Source organism: Neodiprion lecontei, chromosome 4 (assembly GCF_021901455.1).
Source record: "Neodiprion lecontei isolate iyNeoLeco1 chromosome 4, iyNeoLeco1.1, whole genome shotgun sequence".
Classification (NCBI taxonomy): Eukaryota; Metazoa; Arthropoda; class Insecta; order Hymenoptera; family Diprionidae; genus Neodiprion; species Neodiprion lecontei.
Genome location: NC_060263.1, coordinates 10,096,351 through 10,109,305, shown reverse-complemented (window position 1 = coordinate 10,109,305; position 12,955 = coordinate 10,096,351). Strand labels below are relative to the sequence as shown.

The following is a 12,955-nucleotide window of genomic DNA, read 5'->3' as shown; positions in this document are numbered from 1 at the left end:
TTTGATATATATGTTTTTAATATTTGAATAGCGGGTCAGCAAGATATGGATATTTTTAAACAAAATCACGAGTTAACACTAACTTCACATGTGACAATAATTTCCCGACAACTTGACCCATCTCGACTTTTCCGTGGTTTCTTGAGTTCGGGTCAAGTTTTTTGGGATTTCCGGAATCTGAATCGGATTTTTCACGGTTTTTGGGGTTTTCGGAGTCTAGGTCGACTGTTTCGACTAGGTCGTGGTTTCCAGGAAAAAATACAACGGAGAAAAGAATTATTGCTTAAAAATGTACACTGAAAATCCGAGTTTCTTACTTCGAAACAAGAACAAGAAAGCGAAGGCAAGAAAAAAAATCATTCATAATTTTTTACCAGTTTTGATCATTTAAAATACTTGGTACAACTTACCCCGCCTCCAGGGTAAGTTATGACACCCTCAATTTTTTTTAAAAATTCGAGAAACCCTATTCAGGCATGCTTTGGAACAACCACGAATTTTCTCCAGGTGCGTAAAGGATACATCTACAGTGCCCATATTCGAATTAAATGGAATTTTTATTCCCTAAAATTGTGAAAATCAGAAATTAAAAAGTTTGACAACTAGCACCGGTCTCCCTTACTTCAAACCTCGCCTACACATAACTCTTCAGGGGCCAATCTGTTATAGAGATCTGAACGCTGACACGAAGTGATACGAGTTTTTCGTGAAAGGCTGTCGCGACGCGCATTTCTCCCGGTTTCTAAAAAGGCACGCGTAGGTGTGCCACCTGAGATTTTACTTACCTACCCTCCAGGATCATATACGCTGGGACTAATTGTTCGGTAAATAGATCCCCGCAGTTGCTCCGATGGAGAAGCGCCCGGCTGACGAACTATAGGTAGACTCCCCCGAGTGGTCCGGATGCTAGACCCGATGCCATTACAGCATTTCGACGGGCGTCAACTCTAAGGAATTCCCGATTGATCCGATACCTACCCGATGCCACTTACAGCACGACAAGCGCGAGGGTTAAACTGTAAACAGAGCACGTGGGTGGATGAACAATTAACTACACATGAGTGATGAAGTTAGTTAAAATCAAAAACAATAGTTTCTTCGGATTGCTAATATGTAATAGCCCTGGGCACAGACTGTATGGACTGCGATATGACAGAACGTGGGGACGAAGACCAAGAGCAGACAGAACAAAAGCAGTAACAGAGTGAGCCGCCGATAAGGTGTCTTCAGCGTTTATACGTAGCTTCTATCTGCCTTGATGGCACTGTAGGTTGCCCTCAAATACGCGAAGCTAGCCCTGTCAGTTAACCGTTTACTGACTGGGGGTTTTGAAAAATTAGCCTTAGCCTACAGATGGAAAAATTGCGCGCGCCAAAACATGTTCAATGCCACGGTTTTTGGAGAACACCAGGCCACCTGGTTTTTTTCACGTACTCAAGTGGCCCCATGTAGTGTGTGCTCGGTATCGTATTTTGGGGAAGAAGATCCTGATTATGCACTCAAGGATGTAACACTCCTCAAAATGTGATTGATACGATAAATTTTGGTCCTGAATTTGGGTTACCTTTCACCGATTGTAAACTTACTATCAAATCATGGGCAGCCCGTTTTGAAGATGGGATCTCAGGGTGTTTTAGAAAAAATCTATCATATTTAGAGAAGATGTAAGGGTTGCCAATACCAAAAATTTTTTATAAGCAGCCCATGTTCGTCAAAAGTCGTCAAAAGGGACGCGGGTTAACCCACGTTAGTTGGCAACTGAAGTAATATCAGGCCACGTACAGCGCGCTCTGCCAATAGTGCCGCTCTCAATAGAGCCACTTCTTCTATTTTGTGTTCAAACGCTTTCCCCACCCTTCGCCAAGTTCTCCGGCTCTTTCAATGGTGTCGCGCGCTAGATGCATTGTGGCAGTATTGAAAGAGAGTGATTCGAATGTTTTCCTCAACAAGTCGCGTCGAGAGTACGGGTACTGCTTTTCTCGGAAAGTTATTCCCCTACACGCCTATCACTGGCACTATTGAGAGAGTGTACTGTATTATTCAGTTGTTAGGTATACTTGCAAATATTGTGAATTATACTTTTGCGTGGATCACCGATATTCATTGGGAATACAAGAAAATGTTACATAATTCAAGAGCGCGTCTTTGCTATCAAAGACTTCCAAGTAGATGTCACCCCGATTACCTCATTTTCAATGCAGTCGGTCTGCGTGTAACATATGGAACCCGAACCTGTCCAAGGTTTGCACAAACAGCGCTAAACTATTGACCAAACTCATAATTTTATCCAATCCGTATCTAGTTTCATTTCTATAAGCTGTACAATATAGTGTTCAAATGTGTGTGTTCGTCAAAACCCTACCTAGCGATAGCCCTGTACTCGCCAGTCCAACGGACAGGGTTCGATTCCGCGTCTTGCAAGATTGGTAAAGTTTTTCATGACAGGCGATTACAGGATACAGAATCACTGAAGTCGAACAGACCTGTGGTGTGAGTTGATGTTAGTGCGCAGTAGAATTTCAAGTAAATATACTAGACTGTATGGCTGCGGTACCTATCTTCAGGCGTTGGTTTACAACCGTTTCGACAGCCTGTACCCTCGAAATTTGGTCGTACCGACCATGGGTTGCTTATCAAGAATATCTGGTCTTGGCTAACACGACAGCCTCTCAAAGTTTGATACAATTGTTCGAAAACACTCTGTATACTATCTGAACTTACAAACGAAGCTCGGAGCACCATTGCCAAACACATATCTGTCTTCAGGAATAGACATAGTCATGTTAATGTAACAACTATTAATGCATGTAGATCTACACGCGACCCAAGAACTTTTTAACAACCCGGAATTAATGGTTCATAAAACAAATGGAGGTTGTATGTCTGTGGTTATGGAACAGATCCATCTTTAATAGGAAAATGCTTTTCTTGTACAATTATCGATCCACCTAATTATAGGTTACCATATTTGCCACAGCACAAACTGAGAAGGAACCTTGGAAGGAACGCTCGGCCGTGCACCCATCTGAACGTGAAAGAATCTTTTATGTTCGAAATTATTGTAATTCCTAGTTCTCATCTAGGAGCCCCAATATTACACGAAAACAGTCTCACGATGGCTCATTATACTCCTCATTCTTTCTTGAATGGCGAAAAGTACCTTAGCTATGACACTTTTTGGTCCCTGAAATGCAGGAAATGTGGGAATACCAACACGTGTCAAAAAACCATACATTTTTTTTTACGATTTTCGAAATATGAGTAACTTTCCTGAATTCCTCTACGGAAGAGCGATGCACTGTCGAAATTTAAACCCTTTCCGTTCGTGTGTTTATTTAATATCGAAAGAAGGGTGAGTTTGCTCGGTCGGTAAAAGTAGGACGGCTACATGCTCTTAACGGGGTGCTCTGGTCGATTTCGACGTTGACGTATACATGTCCAAATATCGAAGTCCACGTATCTAAAACGCGAAAATGGGCTTAACGGCCCCATTCTATACGCAATTCTGAATAAAAACACTCCCATGTATTTTTATTTGACCCAGAAATAAATAAATGGCACGGATTCTACGAAATCGTAATAGTAAATTCTAAAAATCATTTAATCGTAGCTTTTTCTTGCAACAGACAACCTCCGATGGGTATATTTTCCCGTCTGCACCTTACAAACCAAATGTAAATTGAGTCTACTAGTTCTGTACTCAGTTCTGTCTACTGTTCTCAGCCGATTTCTCTTGTATTAATTTTTTCGATAGCTTACAAGCCAATGAGTTCGATTTATTCTTGATTATTGTTAAGAGAGTACTTTGAGGAATTTGAAATTTAACTGCCATGTCTGTCTTTTGATCATTATTGCCATCTTGCACAGCTTTCGAAATATGTAATTTTTCTTCAATACTCAAAGTTCGTCTTGTGTTCTCATCCATGGCTGGTAGCTAGCAACCAAGCTAATACTGTTTACTGACAAACTTGACATTGCACCAGGGGACCCCTCATTATAGGTAAATCAGAGTACAAGTCGACTATAAGCAGCTTCGAGTTTTGCATCAGCCACGTGCTAACTAATAAACAACGAAGTTTCTCAGAGTGCACCCGTGGTGCGCATCCACGAAAACGCACCGTATGATCTCGAGCGTCATATCTTTCGTCGAGGACATATAGCCCGGATATGAACATTTCTGATTTTTTTGGTGTGCGTAGTAAAAATTAAACATAACTCATTTATGGCAAATAATTCCCGAGAAAATTGTGACTGAAATCGCGCCGTTGAATTGAAAACTCGTATCCAGCGAAAATACTAACGGTCCGCTGATTTTTCAAAATTTTTTTCACTCACTTACCTTTTTTCCGAACACTCAATATTTTATACAATGAAAATACTCCGTATTCCAATTGTGATTACATCTTTTTTCCGCTACTCGCTTGAATTGACTTGTAACTCCGTTGTCTTCCAACGAATCTCACCAAAGGTTTTCTTCAAATTAAAACTTTTTGCATGCTTTTTTCATATCCGCAATTAAATGTTACAAAAACGGTCGAATAAACGGTCAGTTTAATTTTGAAACCACGGTCGCATAAAAAAAAGTCCCTTCGTTGGAAAATTAAATTTTTTTTTGTAAAAATAATTATGGGTTCCGATATGTTGTTGCGAAATCTACTATTAAAAAAATTCGCGTGACGTCTTGTATTAGAATTATTATAGAATTGTACAGGCCGATGTTTGGCTAATTTGTTTATAAGTCTTTAACGATTCAACTTACAGATTACAGCTTCCACACGAATTATTTGTCAGTGACAAAGAATTGTTAAATGCGACACAAAGACGTCATTTTAATAAATACTCACTTTTTTATTATGTATTCAAAACGACGTAATTAGTGGTTTTTTTCAATAACTTGTAATTCGGTCAATACTTTTCATCTCGCGACGTCGAGTTTTTTAGAGCTTTCGCGGACTAGAAAAAAAGTATTGATTTTTTTTTCTGTACAATCGTAAGGAAAAAGGATGTACGCGAAAAAGTTTAAAATCATAGTTTTGATCGATTTTCAAACAATGTTTCCACACGATTTCAGATGGCAGGTTGACATATGTTCATGTACACCATTTTTACTACCCATACCAAAAAAATAACGCTTATGCCTCTATAATTCCTGGACTACTTGAGGAGAGAGAAAATTCCGTTCAGAGGTCCGTACACTTACAATATTCGTAATCTAAAAATTCACAGAATCATATTTCGTTTCAGTACACGGAAAATCTATTTCGTTACATGGAGGATTTTTTGTCGATACGTAGTTTTCCCGAAGGGATGAGCTATTCTCCGCGTTACACGGAGTTTTTCGTTAAATTGGAGTTGGACTTCCTATCCTCGGTCTCCTCTTTGTGCGGATCTTCGTGCCCCCCACTCCTTCATGCTTGAATACAACGAGCAGAGGGCCTTACCGGCATGGGTTATACTCGTACATGCATATGCATACAGAACATATGCATATATGCTGACATGAGCGTCACTGTGTAAAGCGGAAAACAAGGCGAAAAGGTGTCAGGAGTATCACAGAAAATGCAAGTGAGAACTTCTCAGGCGGGTCATCGCCGAAGAACAGAGAAACAGTGGTGACAACTACACCGAAAGTTTTCACATCTGTCGCGCGGCCCTCGACGCACACTTTTTTTAATTCCGGTCTAGAGGCTGTAATTGTTGACGCATAAATGGTTTTACCGATGTTTATAACAATAATAATAATGACTACCAATACCCGCCACGCCCGATATGGTATATCTGTAGGAGACATAATTGCCTATACGGAGCAAGGGAGGAGATGGATCATCAACCATCATTATACGGCTTTATGATTGAACATTTCTTCGTATAATCTTGATTGAAAAATTTGTCCGCTTGCTCAACAATTTAACTCAATCCACTGACTAGTACGCTATTGCTTGTCTTACACCTGCTCGTAAGTTTAGATTTTTTTATATTTACTTTTCTGATCTCAATAAGGAAATAACTTGCATGACAGTTGCTGTATGCGATGATTGATACAAATAATACGCCTTTGATTAAAGTAAGTTTAGTTGTCCCGTATCGGTCACGTGCACGATTTCTTTATTTTAGTAAGGCATTCATTCGGTTTATAGCACCAGAGAAATAGAGGAAGTGTTGTGCAGTGTGAATCATCACAAGTTTTCACCTGATTCGGAGTAAAAAATGACAATCGAGAATCCGAACTCGGTAAGTTGATGGTAGAGAAGTGAATCCCCAATTTATTGTGTATTTGAAACTATTTCCAAATCAACTCAAAACTGATACGAGTCAATTTTATATTTGTCCGATAAAGCATTTGACTAAAAACATTCAGAATGTTTTCTGACCTTTTATTTCTCCTACTGAAAATTTTACCTTAAATAAAAAACAAAAATTCTTTCGTAACAACCAGATGTAAACGCATGTTATTCGGCAATGCAAATATTCATGGGATACGGGTGGTCGTAACGGGTACTGAATATCAACAAAATGTAAATTCACAAGCCGGAACGTTCAGGTGTGCAAACGAAAGTAGATTAAATGGCACGGAGTCACGAGTTCCGCATGAAAATAGATTGGATAGAAAAAATTCACCACCGGCCCACATAGATTGGTTTCGACTTCGATTTTCCCATACTCACCTACAGCCAGTTCAATGTCTGATACATGTATAAGGTTTTCAAAACGCACGGGAGGAACTCACCTGAAACACAAAATTAAAAAGTCTCTAAAGTCTGAGGTTCATTTTATAAAATAGTTGAAACTTTTTCGTTGATGTTCTATGAAGTCAGTTTTTACTGTAATACATCGTGAATATTTCTTGACAAAAGATATTTACATATTCCTATTTATTTCCTCGACAAAAAGGTGATGTTATTACATTTCAACCTTTTATCCAGGGTAAGGTGAGCTTATTTTTCAAATTCTACTCAATGCAATTATTCGTATGAAAGATCGTAAATGTACTGTGATTTATTTGAATCGAAGCATGAATTTTATAAGTAAAACATGAACCGACAATAGTACCTGTACAAGGTGTTTCCGAGTTAACGCCGCAGTGTGTTTGGTTGCCTACTACTGAGAGGAACAAATATCGGTACGAGTTACCGGAAGATGGCGCGTTTTTGGGCATAGACTCATAGAGAGAGACAGACGGGGCCGCTGAAGCCGAGACCGAAGGACAGAGCTAGTCCCGTCAGAGTCCTCTGTTTGTCGCACGATCAAAAGAGTGGGGAGCAGCCGCCAGGGGGGGAAAGCGATGAGGCAAGTGGAGGTTATACTTTAGGGTAGTCCTGGCTCGCTCTCCAAATCAGCTCTACGTAAATCAAAAATGATTCGGTAATTTTTTAAGATTGTTATCTCAACTCTAAACGATGCTCTCAAGAGGGTGGATTTCCCCATTCAAACCTTTCAGGGGCGTATCAAATGTACCGAACGAAGTTTGATGAAATTCGGATTAGGGGGGTTTTTGGGTCACTGATTATGAATCTGAATTCGAAATTTGAAAATTTTAAGTGGCGGATCCAATACGGTTTACCGATATTTTTTTTTTTCACAATGATAGGTTGCCAAGCAAACTGCGACGTTTACTCTCGAACACCCTGTACATAGGGCGTCGTGGTACCATGGAAGAGTACAGAACGGGAAAGTTTAGGTTCAAGTCCTCGCTGGTTCGAAGAGGGCCTAAACAAAATCCGCGAAAATCGTAAGACGGGTCACGTCGTTCAGACGCCAAATTGGTAAGTGAGGTATCAACTCACAAGGAAGGTATCCCAGGTCGACCTCTCCGATTTGATTTCTTTTGTAATATGTTATAGTAGACTCAAAACTAAGCGACACATCTTTTTTTTTTTATCTACCATTAAACACTTTAAGGGGGTGAAACCACCCTCCAAAGTAAGGCATGTCAAGGGGCGATCAAGCTATACTTACAATACAAAATTCCATAAGGTTGTCCGACACGACTTGAAAATTCAAGTTGTCTATCGACTTTAATCAATTATTGTGCGTACAACAATGGTACGCCATTAGGTACCATAATAAATTTCAGACAACGACTTCAATCAAGTAGTGGAGTAGGGCTTTGCAAGTGCGTGGGAAAATGCTTGAGATTCGCTTGATAATAGAAGCAGCAAAAAATAATAGGTCGACAGCCGATGCTTCATATTCTGGAGCGAATAAGGGGCTCTTATTCACGGGGAATTTCGGAGATTTTTATTTTTCAAGCTCACGCAGTCAATCGTTAACTCGAGTGTACGTGGCTCGATAAAATGACGAGAAAATAAATGCACGAGGGGTTACGACGGGATAGAAAATTGAATTTGTTCCCGGGGAAAACAATTAGCAAGAAGAACAAAGTGGAAGGGAAAATGAATGAAAAAAAATTTACTGAAACCTGTGGGTGGCAGCTACGGCCGAAAAGGCTGCAAACGGCAGGCGTTCGGAACCTCGCGTCGTTACTGGATGGTTAAACAAAAGAATTTTCCTCTTGCTTGGCCAAATTGCCTTCGTAATTATAAGGCGATTCAACGTAATTATATAAGGTTAATGAAACAAGGTGGTTACACAATTAATGCTTACACAATTATCAAACTCCAAAGAAAAATTGAGCGTATAGCTTAAGGCGCAAAGGTTCAAACGCTGACAGGATATTACATTATTATTCCTCGTGAACACCCACCGTTGCCCTTGTCGACACTTTGAACGAAAAAACGAAGAGAAGAGCTTTTCACTTTTCAGTTCATTTAATTTATATTCGTAGGAGAAAAAATAATAACAATTCCACACTATGCGTGAAAAATTTGGGAGGCGGTACTGTGAAGAGGCCCTTTTTCTAAGATGTCCATTAGGGTGATCCTTACTTAGGGTGTTGATGATTTTTTTTCAGACCATCCCCCAAATCAACTATAAATAATTCAAAAACAATTTCCCAATTCTTTCAGATTTTTATATCAATTCTAACCCGTGCCTGTAAATGGATGGATATCACTGTTTAAAATACACTTGTTTCAGACACATTCTCAGCATATAATTTATTGTAAGAGTGACGATGTTCGAATCAAACTGTAATTGCGAAGATTTAGTGAGTATTAGTGCCACTATCTGAAAAAAAATTCACATCATCGTACCAACCAATCTCGACGAATTGCACACCCTAGAATCTTGACTTTTTTTTTTTTATTTATAAGAAATGCAATTGTCTATACTACCTGGTACGATGACGTGAATTTTTTCTCAGATAGTAGCACTAATGCTCATTAGAACTTCACATTCATGGATTTTTTCGAACATTATTACTCTTACAGTAAAATATATACTAAGAACGTGTCCGAAACACGTGTATTTTAAATAGGGAAATCCTTCCTCTTACAGGCACGTGTTACAGTTGATATGAAAATCTGAAAAAAATTGTGAATTGTTTTTGAATTATTCATAGTTGATTTGCTGGGGTGATCCGGAATAAATTCGTCAACATTCTAAATGAGGACCACCCTAATGTCCATGAATATTTTAGGCTTTATTTCAGACAAGGAATGATCGGTACGGCGGTAACAAAAATTCAACTGCTATTTATAGCATTTTCAAATACTACTTCTCATCTAAAAAAAAAAGATTAAAAAAACATGTCCGTTAGTTCGAAATGAACTGAACAGTTATGAACTTGTGCAGGCGACGATGCACTTTGAATTTTTGAGAAGATTTGAAAATCGGCGTAATCAAGTGCGTCGCATTTTTATTTACATATTGTATTGGAACGAGCATAGACGCAAGAAAAATGGGTGGATCTCAATACGCAAAGAGAACAGGAAGAGAAATAACCTCCTTATTTCGATTTCTTAACGTTTGCATTACCTAGATTAAGATGGTACGTGTTTTTTTTATATTCGGCTTTTTAGTCAGTTGCAAGAATAATTACATCAAGGTTGAATTAATTACATTTGCTGTATGCTTCAACCAATCGATTATCATTCAAAAAAATTAAAATATGTGTAACATAGTCAAGGCTACGTAAGAATCGTGAATTGCTTTAAAAAGGCAAGATATAATATAATCGCGATTATTAATGCAGATGGAAAAACATACAGAATAAAAACCAAATTGAATTTTGAACTTTCTATCTCCACTAACTTCGTTCGTTCCACTTTGCATTGACAGACATCACTCAGCTTCCCTGCAGTTACAAGTCGTAATAAAATATCGATGAGAATCGGTGAAAACAATTCTGAAGAAGGGCGATTAGACTTTTACCAGCCTATCATCTACTGCCACGTTAGAAAGACTCTGATCATGAAATGTGTTGGAGATCAGAAATCTCCACAACGAGTAGACCCAAGGGATTTATCAGACGAACAATCACCGGCCAGTGTCTGTCGGAATAGACTACAGCTACTCGATTACCAGTTACCTTTGTTCGTTTGATCTGTCTGAAAACTGTTACGATGCTATTCCTTTTATTCGCTAGATGTCTTATTATGATCCAAGAGTGCTTGTGTGATGCGCGGATGCTATAAAAGGATTAGATAAGATAAGACTGATACTTTGTACTATGGGACTGCGCCCGCTGAAAGTCTAAACACCAATTCAGAAACTCACATTTCAAAAAATTGCAGAGTACTTAAATAGCCGTAGACACGAAGCTGAAGCTAGCAGCCAAACCTTTTAAGCTTTTAGGAATTAGAAAAGTGTCCTTCATTTTTACTCCATGATTCTATAAAAGTACTACGAGTTCAAGCTATTTCGCGAAATTTTGATTTTCGGTCTTCACTACCTTGTTCGAATGAACGTTAGAACGTTTGGCTGTCAATTCCGGCTGCTAGTTTTCAGCCTCGTGTTGTAGTCGGTAGATGAACAACAATAATAATTCTAAGGATGATAAATTCTATAGATTTATATCACGTGTACCAATATCCTATGCATCAAAGAACACAACGAAGCTGAAAAGTACGAAGTAAATCCACGATTCTAGTGAACATGTGGCGTCACTAACTGTTAGTTAGACTTGTAATAAAATTCATGAAAAATATTTGTTTGAAAAATGATAGTTGAATAAAACTGGGCGATATTTCATTCCGGATACCTAGATACTTTATTAGAAAGAATTAAAATCTTTGTTCCATGCCAAGCAAAGTTTCTTGATATTTTAAACCCGATTTTTGTTTTTTATATGACTAATTGTGCTCTTCTAACATCATATCAACCGTAAGCTATTTTTGATATTGTACAGACCTAGACTGAGTTATGGGTAACCTGAGGATTTCACGCTACAACTGGCTTCTTAGGCTTGCCATTTGTCATTCTAGGCATTAACCAGATCGACTCTTGAGGTACTTCAAGAGTTCGACCGGCGATGCAAGACTCGTGGGAACGTGGTGATTGTGATAAAATAATTCTTAGTCACTCCCTGCAACGAGGAGTTAACCAATTTCCACCAATCGCAGGCCTTGCCAAGAAAATGCAACAGTTTCAAAGCAAGGAGTATCAAAAAGGTCGTCAAGGCGACATCGCCTACTCAATTTAACAAAAATACAAGTCCGTTACGGCGGCAACGTTAAAATAACGATACATAAAAATTTTTATACATATGCTGACAATTTGTTTACATGGATCAAACTAGAAACTATCGTATGACCAACATTAACGAGTTTTTTTCGTATAACGTCGATTTCGGGAATCCTTTTTGAATGCGGCAATCTTTTTATCAGGTGCAACGGATGGTCTACCCCAGAAAAGTTATTTATCAAGATATGGAAATACGCCTGTTTTACTTATTCAATGCTAGGGAGAGACAGGTTCGAACCTTTTTTGTCATGTGCAATCAAGTATCTGCAAGAATTTTACACCACTTCTGACGAACGTTTCGAAACTCTAAGTTCTGCCTGCATCTGCCTTACGATCAGCTGGGAACGTTTCAATACTGCTAGCGGTGACAGTGATCTGCAAATCGAGTGATTTTTAACCAATCACGTGAGTGTGTTACTACCATAGCGAATATATCCCTTAATAGCACGTTATCAGAAACCAAACAATGTTTCACGTAGCGATATGGAATTTATGACATCACAACTCAGAATCAACGTAGTCGGAACGGACAGATTAAATTACTGAGAATTGACGAAGTTTACAACAATATAAAATAATCAATAACGAATTACTTCGGTCATTTTCAACGCTTGTTATACTCGTCTCAATATACGTCTGTTCTATCTTTCAGCCAATGTTCAACCGTACAGAATTAAAATCTATTTTATCCAATTGAACTGCGATTTACCGTTAATGTATTGTCAATTGATTGTGTTAGCGTTTTATTACTCAAATTTGAAAAACAAGCGTGCGTTTGCTATACGTTCACTTCCTCTGTCGGAACAGAGTTAACGATACAGTCTTTAATTAATCATGAATGCTCACTGCGCATTAGTCGCGGAAAAAAAAAATTTCCTCAAGATAACTTTTGAATGTTATACAAAAAAGTAGAACGAAAATTGAACGTAGTCAACGAGTAAATAACAACAATGAGAATAATAACCAACGAGAAAGTCATTTAAAAATTACCCACATCACAAAATTGGGATTCCCAGTGACGAAACTAACGTTTCCTTCTATGCGAACAGTTAAGGGTGATCCTGAACTTTTGTTTTTGGATCAGAAATCGGTTCAATTGTCTCTCATAACACGGATGTCTGATTAACATCTTTTCTTCAACGGGTTGCAACCGCGGACGATTATAGCATTACATTACGGCTACTCAACACCACGCGATCGTATGAGATAACAGAGTTAATTAAGCCACACATGCCCACCACTGTCAACAACTCGTCGCCCCTCTCTCCTGCATAATTTAACGAGGGGAATACGACTAGCCCTGCTAACGTGCCGATACAATATACATACACATTTACTTACACGAATGACCGTTACTACGCTAAACTAGCTG

General features: G+C 38.7%; 1 protein-coding gene across 6 annotated transcripts in view; it reads right to left on the bottom strand.

The window, feature by feature from the left end:
- The window catches only part of LOC107220973 (protein-tyrosine sulfotransferase), a 280,227-nt gene that overhangs the window by 219,555 nt on the left and 47,717 nt on the right, over window positions 1-12,955 (bottom strand). For 2 of the 6 annotated variants that reach the window (XM_046739179.1, XM_046739181.1), the window contains exon 2: window positions 786-1,016. The exons of the other annotated variants lie outside the window; for them this stretch is intronic. The gene's annotated coding sequence lies outside the window, so the exon portion shown is untranslated. The remainder of the gene's footprint in view (window positions 1-785; window positions 1,017-12,955) is intronic. 6 annotated transcript variants of the gene reach the window in all.